At 41.9% G+C, this 19,199-nt stretch overlaps 1 protein-coding gene across 1 annotated transcript in view; it reads right to left on the bottom strand.

The window, feature by feature from the left end:
• LOC140458933 (uncharacterized) overlaps positions 1 to 19,199 on the bottom strand; it is a 206,287-nt gene that overhangs the window by 169,177 nt on the left and 17,911 nt on the right. The window contains exon 3 of the mRNA XM_072553670.1: positions 12,739 to 12,840. The gene's annotated coding sequence lies outside the window, so the exon portion shown is untranslated. The remainder of the gene's footprint in view (positions 1 to 12,738; positions 12,841 to 19,199) is intronic.

Raw genomic sequence — 19,199 nt, 5'->3', positions numbered from 1 at the left:
TGATACATGAAGTAGCAGATTGTTTAATGGAGAACAGTTGGATAGGCTGAGCTTTGTTTCACTGGAGTTTAGGAGAGTGAGGGGTAACTTGATATATGACTTGGCACATATGATGCCGAAAGGTCTGATCAAGGATAACATGGAAAGGATGTTTTGTTTGATCTCTGAGCTCAGCCTATCTAGAGGACACTTACACAATTAGGAGTCACCTTTTAAAGATGAGGAGAATTCCTTTCTCTCAGAGAGTTGTGCAACTTTGGAACTCTCTCCTTCTGAAGGCATTGGAGGCAGGGTCATTGAATATTCTTAAGATGGAAGTACATTGATTTTTGTTAGGGAAGGGAGTTATTGATGAAAGCACAGAATTCGAAACACGAACAGATTAATAATTATCTTACTGAATGACAGAGCAGTCTCGAAGGGCCAAATGGCCAACTTCTGCTTCTGATTTTTATGTATTTAAATCTTCTGTTTGCTTCTTTAATTATTTGCTGCACCTTCAGGGTAACTTTCAGTGATATATGAACAAAGTCACCTTGGTCCTTTTGGACATAACACTTCCCAATTACTCACTATTTCAGATACATTCCACACCTCAGTTCCTCCTACCAATGTGTGTCACCCCACAGTTATCCACTTTATATTGCACATGCCATGTCATTGCCCATTTATTTAGTTTGTCTAGATCCAACCGAAGTCTCTTTGCATCATCCTCACAACATAAATTCCCACCTAGTTTTTTTCACCTGAAGCTTGGAGTATTACTTTTATTTTCACATCTAAATCATTGATATACATTGTGAATGGTTAGTTCTAAGCATTGATCCTTTGCAGTACACCACTAGTCACAGCCTCCCAACCTCAAAATGACCTACGTACTGCTACTCCCTGTTTTCTTTCCATTAATCAATCCTAAATCTAAGCCAGTATTTTACCGCCTCCCCCCACCCCATCCCGTGTGCTGTAATTGTGTTTAATAACCTCCTGTGTGGAACTTGTTCAAACATTTTCTGAAAATCCAAACACACTACATTCACTGGTTCCCCTTTTTTTGCTCTGCTTGTAACATCCTCAGAAATTCTGTAGCAAGTTTGTCAAATATGATTTCCCTTGCATAGATCTATGTTGACTCGACCCAAGCAGATCATTGTTTTCTAACTCTCTAGTTGCTACTTCCTTTGCAATTGATAACAGTATTTTCCCTACTTCTGATGTCATGCTGTTAGGTCTGCAGTTCCTTGTTTTCTCCCTCCCTCCCTCTTAAATATTGAGGTGATATTTTCAACCTTGGGACCACCAGACAACATTCTAGAATGCACAGAATTTGAAAGGTGACTACAGACGCGCACATCCATTGTTTCTGTAAGTGTCCCTTTCAACACTCTGGGATTTAGATTTCTTTTAGTTTATCCAATATGATCAGACATATTCATACTGAATGAAGGGGAAAGTTTGTTGGGCTGATTGACCTATTCTTGTCCCTATGTTCCTAAAGAAGCACATCGAGCCCAGAAAGGTGAAAAGGTGTCAGCTAAAGCATCTGAAAAATCACTCTGCGTTAACCAGTGGGTTGGAATTATGAGGTCTAAAGGTGATAACTGATTTGTGAATATTGGAATGATGACTACAGAAGGAGAACATTGAGTGAATGTGAAGCGGCAGATAGACACTGATGTTTCATGCGACATCATGAGCTTTCCGAAGTGGCTGAAGATGCTGGCCCTTCAAGGTGAGGTGTGCATCCTATGAGGACAAATGAAGTGGAGAACCCATGGAATGGGAAGAATGAAGATTTGGAGATCCGCAAAATCCACTCATCTCAGCTAGACCACGTCTATAGCTTGTACCAAGAACTCATGCCAGAAGAGATCGCAGCACGTCACATGTTTCATGAAACCCTTCACTGCTGTACAGATCCTGAAAGATTACAAAAATTCTTTTCCAGGTCTTGAATCTCTTCTTGGTGAACATCATCTCATATTAGATGAAAATGTGAACAAACACAGCATCCTCCATGGAGATTTCCAGACCAAGAAATCCTTGTTGAGGAGTTAATGACAAATGGTAAACAACAAAAAGCCAAGAAGCAGTCATCAGAGAATGCAGAAGAAAAAGAGTGGTAAGAAAATGAAAAAAAATGTAATTAATATGCCTAAAGTCAAGTACATGGCAGGGACCAACAGATGTGAAAGCAGTCAATGGTTTGTTGAATTTGTAATCTACCTAAAAAAGTTATTTTCTAATTTGTCATTAGAGTTTGAACCTCTATGCATGCTCATGGCTAACAGTGTGCAGTAGTATTAAGGTACAGAACAAGAAACAACTCAAGTGATGACTAAAGAAATTGACGGTTTGGTTAAGAAAAAGAAGGAAGCATATGTCAGGATAGATTGAGTGAATCCTTAGAAGAGTATAAAGGCAGTAGGAGTATACTTAAGAGGGAAGTCAGGAGGGCAAAAAGGGGACATGAGATAGTTTTGGCAAATAGAATTAAGGAGAATCCAAAGGGTTTTTACAAATACATTAAGGACAAAAGGGCAACTAGGGAGAGAATAGAGCCCCTCAAAGATCAGCAAGGCAACCTTTGTGTGGAGCCGTAGAAAATAGGGGAGATACTAAACGAGTATTTTGCATCAGTATTTACTGTGGGAAAGGACATGAAAGATATAGACAGTAGGGAAATAAATGGTGACATCTTGAAAAATGTCCATATTGCAGAGGAGGAAGTGCTGGATGTCTTGAAACACATGAAGGTGGATAAATCCCCAGGACCTGATCAGGTGTACCTTGAACTCTGTGGGAAGCTAGAGAAGTGATTTCTGGGCCTTTTGCTAAGATATATGTATCATCGATACTCACAGGTGAGGTGCTGGAAGATTGGAGATTGGCTAACATGGTGCCACTGTTTAAGAAAGGTGGTAAGGACAAGCCAGGGAACTATAGATCAGTGAGACTGATGTTGGTGGTGGGCAAGTTGTTGGAGGGAATCCTGAGGGACAGGATGTCCATGTATTTGGAAAGGCAAGGACTGATTAAGGATAGTCAACATGGCTTTGTGCGTGGAAAATCATGTCTCACAAACTTGATTGAGTTTTTTGAAGAAGTAACCAAGAGGATTGATGAGGGTAGAGTGGTTGATGTGATCTATATGAATTTCAGTAAGGCGTTCAACAAGGTTCCCTATGGGAGACTGGTGAGCAAAGTTAGATCTCACGGGATACAGGGAGAACTAGCCATTTGGATACAGAACTGGCCTCAAAGGTAGAAGACAGAGGGTGGTGGTGGAGGGTTGTTTTTCAGACTGGAGGCCTGTGACCAGTGGAGTGCCACAAGATTATTGCTGGGTCCACTATTTTTCATCAGTTATATAAATGATTTGGATGTGAGCATAAAAGGTACAGTTTGCAGATTACACTAAAATTGGAGGTCTAGTGGACAGCGAAGAGGGTTACCTCAGATTACAAAAGGATCTTGATCGGATGGGCCAGTGGGCTGAGAACTGGCAGATGGAGTTTAATTCAGATAAATGTGAGGTGCTACATTTTGGGAAAGCAAATCTTAGCACAACTTATACACTTAATGGTAAGGTTCTAGGGAATGTTGCTGAACAAAGAGACCTTGGAGTGCAGGTTCATAGCTCCTTGAAAGTGGAGTCACAGGTAGATAGGATAATGAAGAAGGCATTTGGTATGCTCTCCTTCATCGGTCAGAGTATTGAATACAGGAGTTGGGAGGTCATGTTGTGGCTGTACAGGACATTGGTTAGGCCACTGTTGCAATATTGCAGGCAATTTTGGTCTCCTTTCCATTGGAAAGATGTTGTGAAACTTGAAAGAGTTCAGAAATGAATTACAAGGATGTTGCCAGGGTTAGAGGATTTGAGGTATAGGGAGAGGCTGAACAGGCTGGAACTGTTTTCCCTGGAGTATCGGAGGCTGACTGGTGACCTTATAGAGGTTTACAAAATCATGAGGGGCATGGATAGGATAAATAGACAAAGTCTTTTCCCTGGGGTGGGAGAGTCCATAACTAGAGGGCATAGGTTTAGGGTGAGAGGGAAAAGGATATGAGAGACCTAAGGGGCAACTTTTTCACGCAGAGAGTGGTACGTGTATGGAATGAGCTGCCAGAGGAATTAGTGGAGACTGGTACAATTGCAACATTTAAAAGGCATTTGGATGGGTATTTGAATAGGAAGTGTCTGGAAGGATATGGGCTGAGTGCTGGAGGTGGGACTAGATTGGGTTGGGATAGCTGGTCAACATGGACGGGTTGGACCGCAGGGTCTGTTTCCGTACTGTACACCTCTATGACTAAGTGGAAAAATAGCAGCAATAGCTCAGTATACTCTTTAAGTTGTTAACCCACCAGAGTCATTGAATCTGAAAGACTAGGATCTTGCTATAATCAAGCACTCACCATGGACCAACATTCCACAGAGATAGACCATCATCCCAGGAATAGCCAGATACGAGAAGTTCAGCCAAAGATAATGCACGCATGCACCATTAAAAGATCTACATTATTTAAAGATTATGCATGCAATGTTCAGAGACTGATGAAACAGCATTGACCAGAATTAACATGTAATTTTAATAATAAATATTGGACATTAGGTAACTTGGGTGACTTGCATCTGCAAATAGTAAAGCAAGAATCTATTTTTTGTTTTTTTTAATGAAAATGGGATGTTTGGAGAAATGAGGTGCATATTATATGCGAGCTAGCAAACAATAGCCATATGATTGTTGCCTGTACTGTAACTTCCTTTCACTTTATTTTGCACCAACCATTTAACACATTACCTGAATCAGACAGTGCTTGGAAGCAGGGAACCTTTCCTGAATCTAAGGTATTGAGGTGAATAAAAGAATCCTTAATGCCAACCTGGCTGAAAACTGCTAGAAATATCACTTGGGATGAAATCTGGGACACTCCTTATCTAGTCATGAACAGTCACAGAGTTTTTAATGCACAGAAGAGGCTCTTCGGCCTACACTGCCCATCAAACATCCATCTATTCAAATCCCATTTCCCAGCAGTTGGCCCATGACCTTGCATGGAATGGCATGTCCTGTGCTCATTTAAATAGTTGTCAAATGTTTTGAGGGCTCCTGCTATAAGTTCCACATACGCACAACCCACTGGAGGAAAACTATTTTCCTCAAATCCCCTCTAAACTGCTTTCTCCTTGCCTTAAAACCTATGCTCTTTGGTTATTAATTCCACTGCTAAGGGGAAAGATCATCCCTATCTGCCCTGTCCATGCCGCTCAGAACTTTATACACTTCAACGAGACTCTCCTTAATCTTCTTTGCTCCAAGGAAAACAACTCCAGCCAATCCTGTCTCTCTACATAGATGAATCATTCCAGTCCAAGCAACATCCTGGTGAATCTCTTCTGCACCCTCTCCAGTGTAATCTTATCCTTCCTATAGTACTCCAGCTGTTGCTCCATCATACAGTCCTTGCTCTTATAATCAATACCTTGACTAATAAAGGTAAGTATTCTATATGCCTTCCAACTCACCTTATTTATCGGCCTTCAACAAGCATACCAAGGTCCCTCTGATCCTCTCCAGCTCTAAATTCATCACTTTCAAATATACATCCAGCTCTTTTTTGAAACCTCCTATGGAATCCACCTCCACCACTCTCCCAGACAGCACATTCCAAATCCTAACAACTCTCTCTCTAGAAAGTTTATCCTCATCCCATTCCTAGGTCTCTTGCTGGCACAGTGGCTCAGTGGTTAGCACTGCTGCCTCACAGCGCCAGGGTCCCAGGTTCAATCCCAGCCTCGGGCAACTGCCTGTGTGGAGTTTGCACATTTTCCCTGTGTCTGCATGGGTTTCCTCCAGGTACTCCATTTTCATCTCACATTCCAATGATGTGCAATTCAGGTGAATTGGCCGTGCTAAATTGTCCATAGTTATTCGGTGCATTAGTCAGAGGGGAATGGGCCTGGGTGGGTTAGTCTTCAGAGGGTTGGTGTGGACTTGTTGGGCTGAAGGGCCTGTTTCCACACTGTAGGGAATCTAATCTAATCTCAATCTTGAAATTGTAGACCTTAGTTATTAACATATCCACTAATGGAAATAGAATATTCTTCTCTACCTTGTCAAAATTGTTCATAATTTTGAACACCTCATAAGGTCACTCTTAATCTTCCCTGCTCCAAGGAGAATACACCCAATCTCTCCAACCTTTCTTGTATCTAAAGTCCCCCATTCCCAGTATCTTCCTAGTAAATTTCCTTTGCATTGTCTCCAGAGCTTTAACATCTTTTCTTAAGTAAGGTTCCCTGAACAGAAAACAATACTCCAAATGTGGTCAAATCAATGATTTACAGAGAGGTAGCATCACTTCCTTGCTTTTATACTCGATGCCTCTATTTATAAACCCACGGATCCCATAATCCTTCTTCCTTGACAATTGCTTCAATTTGCTTGGCCATCTTCATCATCAATAGTATAGAATAAAGAAAAGTTTAGAATCTGCTAAAGAAAGGTAAGTTAATGTTGTTAATATAGGACTAAACCTTTTCTTTTCAGAATTCCAAATAAAGAACCTGGCTAAAGATTATACTTCATAATCTTATTTACATGTTGGGTGACCAAACAGCTGAAAACAAACATGATTAAAAATCAGCAAAGCTGATGTACAGAGAGATCTGAGAAATCTGCATCAAGAACCCAAATGCACAAGCTCCTTCACCAGCAAAGGTAACTCAGCAAATGTTGGTTAACTGCTCTTGTTAATTAATTTACCCTATTTGGAAGTACTGACATGTAGCTACATCTCTCCTATGTTTCCAACAGTGAACACAGCTGTTTGGCTTAAAGCAAAGCCACGTTTGATGGTGGAGTTCTGGCGATACTGTAGGAAGGGACTGCAGCAGAGTTCAGATATTGACCACCACTAATCAGTTCACGGGCCTCAATGACTTCGGAATGCACTTAGTTCCACAGCAAGAGAATTTCTTTTCTTGCCAAGACTTAACTTTAGATTGAATTTCTGAAAAACAAAGCTAAACCACTTAAAGAGGAAAACATGTCTTCCTTATCTTAGTTAGGAGATGGAAATAGAGCTGAAAAATGGACATTTGCAAATGAAGGGAACGTAGATTCTTTGGAAGTTTACTTGCTGCATGGTTCCAGAAGACTAATGCAGAAGTTCTGAGGGAGCATAGTGGAAACAGGCTGTGCTGCAGCCCATGCTGAGTTTCCCACTCAGCCTGGAAAAGGTTAAAGCCTACAGAGACATGGGACACAGCACAATGAAGGCAGACTGGGGGTGGAACTCCAATTGGACTGTTCCTACTTCTTTAACCACAATGGTATCCAGCACTGAGGCCTGGTATTCCAGTCATATTAGCTTTACCATCCACAAAAAAAGGACATTTCTTGGTTCCATGGTGGAGGGGTCAAAGGAGGGTTTCATGTCAGAGAAGCAATTTGGCTCCCTATAATGAGTCACATAGAGTCACTACAGCAAAGATGGAAGTTATTCAGTCCATAATTCCCTGGCTATTCCTCTGTAAACCAATCTAGTATCTAGTGATCTCATTTGCCCTCACTATCCCCTGCAGGGTTATTTCCTTCAAGTACCCATGCATTTTCAATTTGAAATCATTGATTGTTTCCATTTCCAACATCCTCATGGTCAGTGACTGCCAGATCATTGCCACTTGCTCTAATGAGAAGAGTCTTCTTCACATCCCTCCTGTAGCTTTTCCCCCATAATCTGTTTGCCCCGGTCTTTCTATCATCATCTAATGAGAACAGTTTCTTTTTGGCCAGCATGCTTTTCTTTGGAAGATGAAATTTCAGCCATAAAGGATGGGAAGGGAGCAAAGAGGGCCTGGAAGTTGGAGCTGGTAGGCAGAAATATTAGCACTAGTGTGGGAACCTGCCAGATCCATGGAGGTTTCTCTAATCAGTTAAAAATCTCCAAATCATCTCTAATCAGTGATATCTTGTTGCAGTCTACACCTTTTTTCCCCACTATTAACTACAAAAGCATGTGGGAACGACAGAGACTCGCAATTGGTGTGCTGCCTCCCAGGTACCAGAGTTCATGATGTCTCTGATCATGTTTTCGGGATCCTTGAGGCAGAGGGGGAGCAGCCCCAAGTTGTGGTCCGCTAGGCACCAATGACATTGGTGGGAATATCAGATGGGGATTTAAGACAGAAATTCAGGGAGCTAGGGTGGAGGCTTAGAGCTAGAACAAACAGAGTTGTTACCTCTGGTTTGTGGCCCGTGCCATGTGCTAGCGTGGCGAGGAATAGGAGAGAGGAGTTGAACACCTGGAATGGTGCAGGAGGGAGGGTTTTGGATTCCTGGATAAGTGGGGATGTTTCTGGGGTGGGTGGAACTTCTACAAACAGGAAGTTTTCACCTGAACCAAAGCGGTACCAATATCCTGGAGGGGGGATTTGCTAATGGCCTTCAGATGGGTTTAAACTAATTCAGCAGGGGGTGATGGAACCAAAATTCTAGATCAAGTATAGAGGAGGTTGAGGGTAAGGAGATCCGAAATAAAATTTCAGGGTTGCAAGTCGGCACCGGTAAGCAAGAAGTTGGTTTGAAGTGTGTCTATTTCAAAGCCGGGAGCATCCAGAAATAAGGTGGGTGAACTTGCAGCAAGGGTTGGTACCTGGGATTTCGATACTGTGGCCATTTCGGAGACACGCGTAGAGCAGGGACAGGAATGGTTGCTGCAGGTTCCGGGATTTGGATGTTTCAGTAAGAACAGAGAAAATGGTAAAAAAGGTGGGGGTGTGGTATTATTAGTCAAGGACAGTATTACGGAGTCAGAAAGGGCGTTTGAAGACTCGTCCAGTGAGGTAGTATGGGCTGAGGTTAGAAACAGAAAATAAGAGGTCACTGTGTTGGGAGTTTTTGATAGGCCTCTAAATAGTTCCAGAGATTTAGAAGAAAGGATAGTGGGAAACTTGATAGGAGTGAGAGTGACAGGGTAGTTGTTATGGTGGGCTTTAACTTTCCAAATATTGACTGGGAATACTATAGTTCAAGTAGTTTAGATGGGTCAGTTTTTGTCCAATGTGTGCAGGAGGGTTTTCTGATACAGTATGTAGACAGCCAACAAGGGCAAGGTCACATTGGATTTGGTACTGAGTAATGAATTGAGGTTCACAAGGAGGAGGTGTTAGAAATTCTGCAAAGTGTGAAAATAGATAAATCTCCTGGGCCAGATGAGATCTATCTTAGGGTTCTCTGGGAAGCCAAGGAGGAGATTGCTGAGCCTTTGGCTTTGATCTTTATGTCATCATTGTCTACAGGAAGACTACCAGAAGATCGGAGGATAGCAAATGTTGTCCCCTTGTTCAAGGAGGGGGGTTAGACAACCCTGGTAATTATAGACTCGTGAACCTTACTTCAGTTGTGGGTAAAGTATTGGAAAAGGTTATAAGAGATAGGATTTATAATCATCTCAACAGGAATAAGTCGATTAAGGATAGTCAGCACGATTTTGTGAAGGAGGGATGGATTGAGGACGATTTAGTGGTTTGGATCAGAAATTGGTTAGATGAAAGAAGACAGAGGGTAGTGGTTGATGGGAAATGTTCATCCTGGTATACAGTTACTAGTGGTGTACAGCAAGATCTGTTTTGGGTCCACTGCTGTTTGTCATTTTTATAAACAACCTGGATGAGGGCATTGAAGGATGGGTTAATAAATTTGCGGATAACATTAAGGTCAGTGGAGTTGTGGATAGTGCGGAAGTATGTTGTAGGTTAGAGAGGGACATAGATAAGCTGCAGAGCTGAACAGAGAGGTGGCAAATGGAGTTTAATGTGGAAAAGTGTGAGGTGGTTCACTTTGGAAGGAGTAACAGCAGAGTACTGGGCAAATGGTAACTTTCTCGGTAATATAGATGAGCAGAGAGATCTCAGTGTCCATGTACATAGATCCCTCAAAGTTGTCACCTAGATTGATAGGACTATTAAGAAGGCATACGGAGTGTTAGCTTTTATACCGAGGGATTGATTTTCGGAACCATGAGGTCATGCTGCAGCTGTAGAAAACTCTGGCGCACAAATCTCTTGCACTTGGAGTATTGCGTGCAGTTCTGATCAATGCATTATAGGAAGTATGTGGAAGCTTTGGAAAAGGTTCAGAGGAGATTTACTAGGATGTTGTCTGGTATGGAGAGATGGTCTTATCAGGAAAGGTTGAGGGACTTCTTGAAGTTATTTTCTTTAGAGAGAACGAGGTTGATAGGTGACTTATTTGACACATATAAGATAATTAGAGGGTTAGATCGAGTGGACAGTGAGAGCCTTTTTTCCTTGGATGGTATTGGCAAGTACGAGGGGGCTTAGCTTTAAATTGAGGGGTGATAGATATAGGACAAATGTCAGAGGTAGTTTCTTTACTCAGAGAGTAATAGGAGCGTGGAATGCACTGCCTGCAACAGCAGTAAACTCTCCAACTTTCAGGGCATTTAAATGGTCATTAGATAGACATATGGACGAGAATGGAATAGTGTAGGCTAGATGGGCTTCGGATTGGTTTCACAGGGCAGCGCAACATCAAGGGCCAAAGGGCATGTACTGTACTGTAATGTTCTATGTTTGATTTCTTTGTCAACCGAGCAACAATCTGAGCACTGTAACAGCATTGTCATCACAAGATGCAGACTACTAAAGTAACACATCAATGCAGCATGACTTCTGCATAACTCTCACCATCTTCAGATAATCAACCAAAGACAATCATTGACCTTCTGCTCTCTGTTGTTCTGTGTCACATAACACATAATAGAAGGAAGCAGGGATGAATCTCTTGAGCCTTCAGAGAAGATGGAACTCTACCTCCTGGCACCAAAGATGACAGCAGCCATAACACTAGCATGGCTGAACACAGAAGGTGTTCCTACTTTGTTCTCATTCTCAGTCCCCAGCAGACCAACAATTTACTTTTCTGACATCGTGATTGAGCCAATAGAGTGAGCATGGATCATGGCTTTGCAACCCCACCAATCCTCCCCTCACAACAACTTTTCCTTGGATATGGATCAGACCCATGAACAGCTACCTGCCCAGCCACAGTACAAGCAGAAAGAGAGAAAACAGCAACTCAGCAACTGGTGGAGGGGTCCCATTATTTCTTTTTTAAAATTCATTCACAGGATGAGGGCATCTCTGGCTAGGCCAGCGTTTGTTGCCCATCTCTAATGGTTCAGAGGGCAGTTAAGAGTCAACCACATTGCTGTGTGTGTGGAATCACATGTAGCCCAGACCAGGTAAGAATGGCAGATTTCCTTCCAGAAAGAGCATTACTGAACCAAATGGGTTTTTCCAACAATCAACAAAGAATTCATGGTCATCATTAGACTTGCAATTCTGGAGTTTTATTGAATTCAATTTCCATCATTTGCCTTATTTCAAAGTTGGGTCTCCAGAACATTACCCTGGTTTCTGGATTGATATTCCAGCCAGAATACCACTAGGCAGTCACTTCCCCTTCTGCTGACACTCACAGACATGTATGGGCAACTTTAAGCACCTTGGAGATTGGTAGAGGGGGATCAATCCGAGGCAACTCAACGGACAGGAATGAACTGCATCCAGACAAGGGTTTAAGGATGTTTGCTAGCACCTGGAGAGCGGGATTATGGACTAATTCTGCTGCAAAAAACTCAGGTAAGAAAGTAAAGGTATGGGAACAAGAGAGCATTAATGGGCACATACACATTCAGGCTGGGTGGTTTATCTGCCCTGCCAGACAATTGTCTAACACTATCAACGCTTAATGATTGTGTCTGGCTCTAAATTGGTATAAGGTGCAGCATGGAGTTTACTGTCTCCTCAGTCTCTGCTCCATCTCCCTGCCATATCACTGTTGCCTTTCTGCCTGATGCAGTCTTTGTGTGGACAGGTGACCTCCTCCTCTGCCTTCCTTGTGGTGAGGATTTCATTGCAAAGCCCAGGATGCAACATACGTGACCTCAGGAAACATTGAAGGGTACCTCATGATGTTAAAAGAAACCTTAGTTGTGATATGCGTCCCTGGTCTTTTAGCAGCACTAATGAACAGTGTCTCTTGCAGCCTCATACCAAATCTTTGCAGACTGGCATGTACCTTTATTTCCACAACAAGATACTGCCCAAATTTCAGTTCCCAGCATCACAGCAACCAAGTGTCACCAGAAAAAGATGAAGGCCTGTGTATTACTATTTGAGTTGTGCCACAGAGGTGAATTTCTGTCTATTCTTCCCTCTTCTACCCCTTTATCTTTTAGAAACTTCTTTCACACCAGCGAATCTGCATGGATTCTTCTCTCTAGCAATGGCAGGCCACCGACTGGAATGTCCCACTGGGAGCTTGTCATGATTTGGAATTGGCTGCTAAACAAGAAAATGGGTGGTGTTTTGCCAGGCCGATAGTCAATGCTGCAATCCCATAATGTCCACAAATAGAATTTCCCTACCCAACTATTTGTTTGCCATGTTACACAATTCAAAACAGAAATAAATGTGTTTTTTGAAACAAAATAGTGCTTTCTGTTTAAACTAAAAGATGCTTTCATCAGTAGTAACAGAAGGGTTAAATTGTCAGGTTTAGAAGTCTATCCATCTCGATTGCAAAGGTACTTTTGAAAACTAAATTAAGAGTTCTTCAGGAATGGCATATAATCTCTTTCAGCAGAGATTATGAAAACATTAAGATGCAAAAATCCCCTGTATTCCCCATGGGAGGTACTCACAGCCACATCTTACAGGTCCTCTGCATTCTTCAACTCGTATCACACATTTTTTTTCTTCGCCTGGACATCCTTTAGTCAGTAAGACCTCTCTCGATCCAATACCTACACAGAAACAGGGTCAAAATTAACCCCTTGAGATAAAGATTATTTCTGCTACAGTATAATTTCAACCAGCTTTGAATACAGTTGGTTCTTTCACATTGTTCAGAATTCTGAAAAAGGTTACACAGAACACAGAATTCCTACAGTGTGGAAACTAGCCATTTGGCCAAACAAGTCCATACTGACCCTCCAAAGGCTTTCCCACCCAGACCTATTCCCCTATCGTATTACTCTACATTTCTCCTGACCAATGCACCTAACCAACACATCCTGAACACTACGGGCAATTTAGCATGGCCAATTTACCTAACCTGCACATCATTGGACTGTGGGAGGAAACCCGCACAGGAACTGGGAGAATGTGCAAACTCCACACAGTCACTGGAGGCTGAAATTGAACCCAGGTCTTTGTATTGTGAGGCAGAAGTGCTAACCACTGAGCCACCATGCCTTCTTGATCTGTGACCACACCAGGGCTCTGAGCACAATTACAATCTGTGGGATTAATGGAACAGTGGAGGAGTTAATATGAAACTAACTCTGAGGCAAAAAGCAGAGAGTGGCAGGAAGTAGATGACAACAGAATATAGTGGTGAACAGTTAGCTTTTAGACTGGAAGGAAATGTATAATGGTGTTCCCCAGCAACTAATATAAGGAACTGCTTTACTGACGTCTGTATTAATGACTCATTATTTTGTGTGTGCATAGTCGCAGAGTGAAACAATTGTCTTATCAATGGCCAGATGGAATTATTTAAGTCCACCCATCTTCAGGTTTAGTCAGTGAATGCTCTTTGACAATGCAAGTCAATGTTTGGACACCATTAAAGGTGGATGGTGTTGGAAGCTGCACAGAGACTTCAGACAGCGCAGAAATGGTTTTATAAATGCCACTGTTGCCAGAAATCAAAGAAAATGGCTTCCACTGGTTGCTTTCTCCTGCCCATTTTCTTGTCATAGACCCTGAACTGTTAGGGTAGACATAAGAATGAACATCAACTGACAGCATAGTAAGGCAAGGGGCAGATGATAGAATGCCTTGTGGTAGGGGGAATAAGGAGAGACAATATAAAAGAGACTGTACACATTTAAACAGGTGTGAAACAGAATATTAGAATACTTAAAAAAAAATTGAAGGTTCCAGGGCAAGTTGATAAGCATGCTGAAACAAACATTTCAAATCTTGGGCCTTGTAAACAGAGAAGTACGAACACAAGGAAGTTAAGCTAAACCTTTATAACTCACTGATTAGTATTGGACATTAACTGGAATATTATGTTCAATTCCGGCACACAGCTTCAGAAGGAGAGACGATGCAAAAGGGATTTGAGAAATTTGAACCAGGGTGAGAAACTGTGGCAGAGATGTTGGAAGCTGAGTACATTCTGCTTAAAGCAGAAAGGATTAAAGACCACACATTTAGTATTCAAAAGGACACGGTTTAAGGAAAATTGCAAAAAACATCCTGAGGGCATATGAGCAGAAATTATTTGAGTAATATATTACTGGCCCAGAATTTGAGATGAGCCATAGAAAGTTGCAGCCCTGAGGTAAACCCTTCATCCCATTGTGTCTGTAAAACAAACAAGGTGCCAAAAGATTGAATTCCACATTCCAGCTCTTTATGAGGAGCATAACACATCACAGCACTTTGTGTGTATATGCAGGTTTTAAAAATTATTGAGAGTGTTTCAAACTCTACCACCCTTTCAGGCAGTGAGCTCCAGATCCCTACTGCTCTAAGAGGGAATAGTTCTGAAGGGGTTAATGTTTGAGACTGCATTAAGCTCGAGCAAATCTGATGATGTCCACAGTTTTGGGTAAGAAAATAGGGAGGACCATTCCGGAACTCTGTTATGGACCAGGCCAGACCCCTCAAAACATTTCAAGAAGGTAGCCCAGACCTTAACTTTTCTCGTTGTTTTAAGCAGATATAAAGTGGGCATTCTAGGAGGGATGTTGTTGGTCAAACCACCTAGTTTCAAACAAAACAGAATTTATTTACAAGAACAGGATATGATCGCTTTACCCATCATGTGTGTGGTAGCTCGTTGATAGAACTCTTCAACATATCCTACCTCCCTGTTCTTTTCTCCAGTCCTGCAGATTTTTGCCCTTCAAATATGGGTGGCTTAGTGGTTAGCACTGCTGCCTCACAGCACCAAGGGCCTGGGTTCAATTCCAGCCTCGGGTGACTGTCTGTGTGGAGTTTGCACATTCTCCCCGTGTCAGTGTGGATTTCCTCTGGGTGCTCCAGTTTCCTCCCACAATCCAAAGATGTACAGATTAGGTGAATTTTCCATGCAAAATTGCCCATAATGCTCAGGGATGTGTAGGTGAGGTGCATCGAGGAAATGTAGAGTCAGAGGATAGGGGAATGAGTCTGGGTGTGATACTCTTCGGAGGGTCGGTGTGGACTTGTTGGGCCAAACGGTCTGTTTCCACACTGTAGGGAATCTATGATTACCAACTTAATGATGCTGTCCCAATACTTGCAACAATTTCCATAAACACCCCTTGGCACAAAAGGTAAAATCAAACACAGCTTCTTACAGGAGAGAAGTCAAGGACAGAGAGCACCCGCCTGGACCAGCTTCTTTGGGTCCAGCAGCTTCTAAACACTACTGCTAAAACCCAAACCAAACCAAACCAGAGGGAAGCTGAATGGGGAGAACTGGCCACTCCCCTTTCTTTGTACAAGTTTCTTTTCCAAAAATCTGAAAACCTGTTGCCTGAGGCAGTATCTGTTAGCTATAATCAAACTGGCTCTAAAACCCTTCAACTTAGACTTCTCAGAGTCTATGTCTTTTACAACTTCCCTGAAAAAAGGACCAAGGACAACAGAACCTTGCTAACAGAGCAGCATTGTCACAACTTGAAGGGGACAGGTGTATCATTTATATCATCCAATAGCTTTGCTAAGAATATTTAACTAGCTAATGTAACTAGTATCTGATTACAATCATGATGTCACGACATGTTGTTAAGACAACAACCTCTTCTTGTTAATATTCATTAGTGATTGTTCCTCTCCCACATTAAACCCAATCGGCTGTTCAACCTGAGGACGAGTGGCAAAATGCCACATGGTGATCAATGGTAGCCAGCATTGCTAAATACTACAATATACAACAGTAAACAAAATGCACTGGACCCAGGTGAAGAGAGTTCCAAATGAATAAGTTTCAAAGAAGTCGCCATTTTACCCACACAGACAGTTAGCAGTTGCAAGTTTTTGAGCATGCAAGCAGTCAGCAGGAATTGTGGAAAGACTAACAAGGGAGAATGAGCACTCCAGGGCTAAAGCTTTTACTTCACACCTGGTAAGGAGAGCATCCAAAGCAGCGTGGAACAGAAAGAGCTTAAAGACTGGTCACATCTCACCAGGGAGTGAGAATCTTTAGGACCTTTCCTAATTAGTTGTTCAGCTCGAATGCAAATGTGTTGCAGCTCCTTGAATAAAGTTTATAAATCCCTGTTGACAAGCATGAAAACTTTAAACTGATGGTGCGGAAAAAAAGCTGGGAAGGATAGAAGTAACAAAAGGAGTACCTCATATTCACAATGTGCTACAAGGAACATTGTACAATAAGGAAATCGACTCATAAAAATACTTTATAGCAAAGTCATGGCACCGGGAACTATGTGGGGCAGAATTAAAGAAATATAAAGGGCAATTTAAAAGCAAGAGCAGACAGACTCTAACAAAAGAGAATAGTTACAAGATATTTGAGGCTGCATTGAAAGCAGGAGATCCATAACTAAATGTGGTTTTGGAGAGAAGACTTTATTGTGGTCACAGGTACAAGATTTAATAGATCAATATTGGAAAAGAATATGCATTGTGCATTATGTCACGCAAGGCAGAAAATTGTCCGCTTTGACTTGAAGAAAACGGGAAACTTTCATTTTGTCTACAGCAGGTTTGAAACCTTCATTTCACCACAAAAATGTAGGAAAGCCAGAAGGTATAGAAGCAGACTTAAGTCATTCAGTCCATCAAATCTACTTAGGGATGTGATTTGATCATGGCTCATCTGTTTCTGAACCACATTCTCCTGACTTCTCCCCATAACCTTTGATATTCTTATTAATCAAGAACCTATCTGTCTCTGTCTTAAATACACTCAATAACTTTGCCCCAGAAAACTGTGGAGGCCATGGGTTCCACAGATTCACCACCATATGGCTGAAGAAATTCCTCCTCATCTCTATGCTAAAGGGTTGGCCCATCACTCTGAGCCAGTGCCCTCATGTACTAGCAATGAAAGGCTTTTGTCCGAATGTCGATTTCGAAGCTCCTTGGATGCTGCCTGAACTGCTGTGCTCTTCCAGCACCATTAATCCAGAATCTGGTTTCCAGCATCTGCAGTCATTGTTTTTTACCTCGTTTTTATCCAATTTGATATGGTCTACATGTATTTTAGCAAAGCTTTTGACAAGGTCTCTCATGGTAAAGAGGGTAAAGTGGGAGCAAGGCAAAGTAGTTTGAGAGACAGGACCATAGGGTTGAGAAATCTTTCTGTGACTGGATGTTTATTTCCCATTGGGTCAGGGCTGTGTTGTTTGTGTTGTACATTCATGATTTGCACTTAAGTATGATCATACATGATCAAGACATTCACAGAAGACACAAAAAAATTTGTCAGGTTATAATTAGTGAGAAGGATAGTTGTGAACTACAGGAGGATACCAATGGATAGAGTAGGTGAGCAGAGTGATGGCAAATGGAATTCAACTTGCAGAAGTGTGAGGTTCACTTTGGGAGGGCTAACAACTCAAGAGGACTAACACTATGAAGGGTAGAGCTGAGAAAGTACTGAAGATCAAAGGGACTTTATCCTTATGTGATACTTGCCATTATTTGCCAAAGCATATAACACAAGAGCTGTGAGGTCATGTTGGTACTACATAAAATGGTCGATAGTCCAAAACTGGAATACCAGGTACAATTCTAGTCAGCACACTATTAGAATGATGCACTCAAGATAGTGCAGATAAAATTTGTCAGATGCTGCCTGGGCTAGACATCTGAGATGTGAGGAAAGATTGGATAGGCTGAGGTTATTTCCTTCAGAGCAGTAAAGGTTGAGAGAAGACCTGATAAAGGTGTACAAGATTATTAGGGGTATAGATGGAGTCCTTTTTCAATTAGTAGAGCAGTCAGTAACTTGAAGCATAGATGAGAGATAAGAGGTAGAAAGCTAATAGGGAAATTGAGGAGAACAATCCCAAGAGGGGGATAGGAGTTTGGAATACTGCCTGAAAGGGGTTTTTAGTTAGAAACTCCAGAAGATTTCAGCAATATTTAGATATTCACTTGTGTCACCATAGCCTCCACAGCTGTGAAACAAATAGCTTCACAAGAACAGGCAATCCCTAAATATAGCAAAATAATGTTACATCTATAAAGCTATAGGCCACTTCCAGAGGATGTGCAGAAATAAAGTGCAGGAAAAAGTGAAATGTCTATCATAAAAACATGGAATCATCAGCACAAAGAAAGACAGTCAATGCATGCCTAGGGGAAACTGGTGATACAAATGACTCCAGTTTGACACAAGTGTTTGTCAATGGACATCTCATTAATTTTAAAATTGATACAGGAGTATCACTGTCTTATTCAACCAAATACTATGGCTCAACAAACAAATTCCGACAGAGATTACACTCCATGTTCCAGGGCCAGAACTGTTAAGATTAAAGGTATCCTACAAGCAAACTTGCAACATAAAGAGTGTAAGAGATTTGAGAACACACACAAGTTATAATCAAAATCTATCAGTTTAGCTTGGCCTCAAAATGCTTGAGGTAGCCAATAGTGTTCAAATATTTCCAAGAGATAATTATCAAGTCAAGAGAAGCCAAGTTCTGTCAAGACTGTGAAAAAAGAGAAGCCAATGAAAAAAACAACTGGTCCATGAACAAATCTTTATCATCCAAGTGATCAAGAGGCAATGGGTACAAGATTTCCTTAGGCTTTCCAGCCTCTTGAACAGAAAGAATCATAGATGTTTACAGCCCAAAAGGAAGTGAATCTGCAGCCCATGGTGTTTGTTCCGGCTTCCGAAAGAGCTACTCAGCTAGTCTCATTCTCCAGACTTATCTCTGCAGCCAGGAGAAAGTGAGGACTGCAGATGCTGGAGATCAGAGCTGAAAAATGTGTTGCTGGAAAAGTTCAGCAGGTCAGGCAGCATCCAAGGAGCAGGAGAATCGACGTTTCGGACATGAGCCCTTCTTCAGGAATGAGGAAGGTGTGCCAAGCAGGCTAAGATAAAAGGTGGGGAGGAGGGACTTGGGGGAGGGGTGTTGGGAATGCGATAGGTGGAAGGAGGTTAAGGTGAGGGTAATAGACCAGA

The sequence above is a fragment of the Chiloscyllium punctatum genome, chromosome 3, assembly GCF_047496795.1.
Source record: "Chiloscyllium punctatum isolate Juve2018m chromosome 3, sChiPun1.3, whole genome shotgun sequence".
Classification (NCBI taxonomy): domain Eukaryota; kingdom Metazoa; phylum Chordata; class Chondrichthyes; order Orectolobiformes; family Hemiscylliidae; genus Chiloscyllium; species Chiloscyllium punctatum.
The sequence above is the reverse complement of the archived record's forward strand: the minus strand, read 5'-3'. Positions and strand labels throughout refer to the sequence as shown.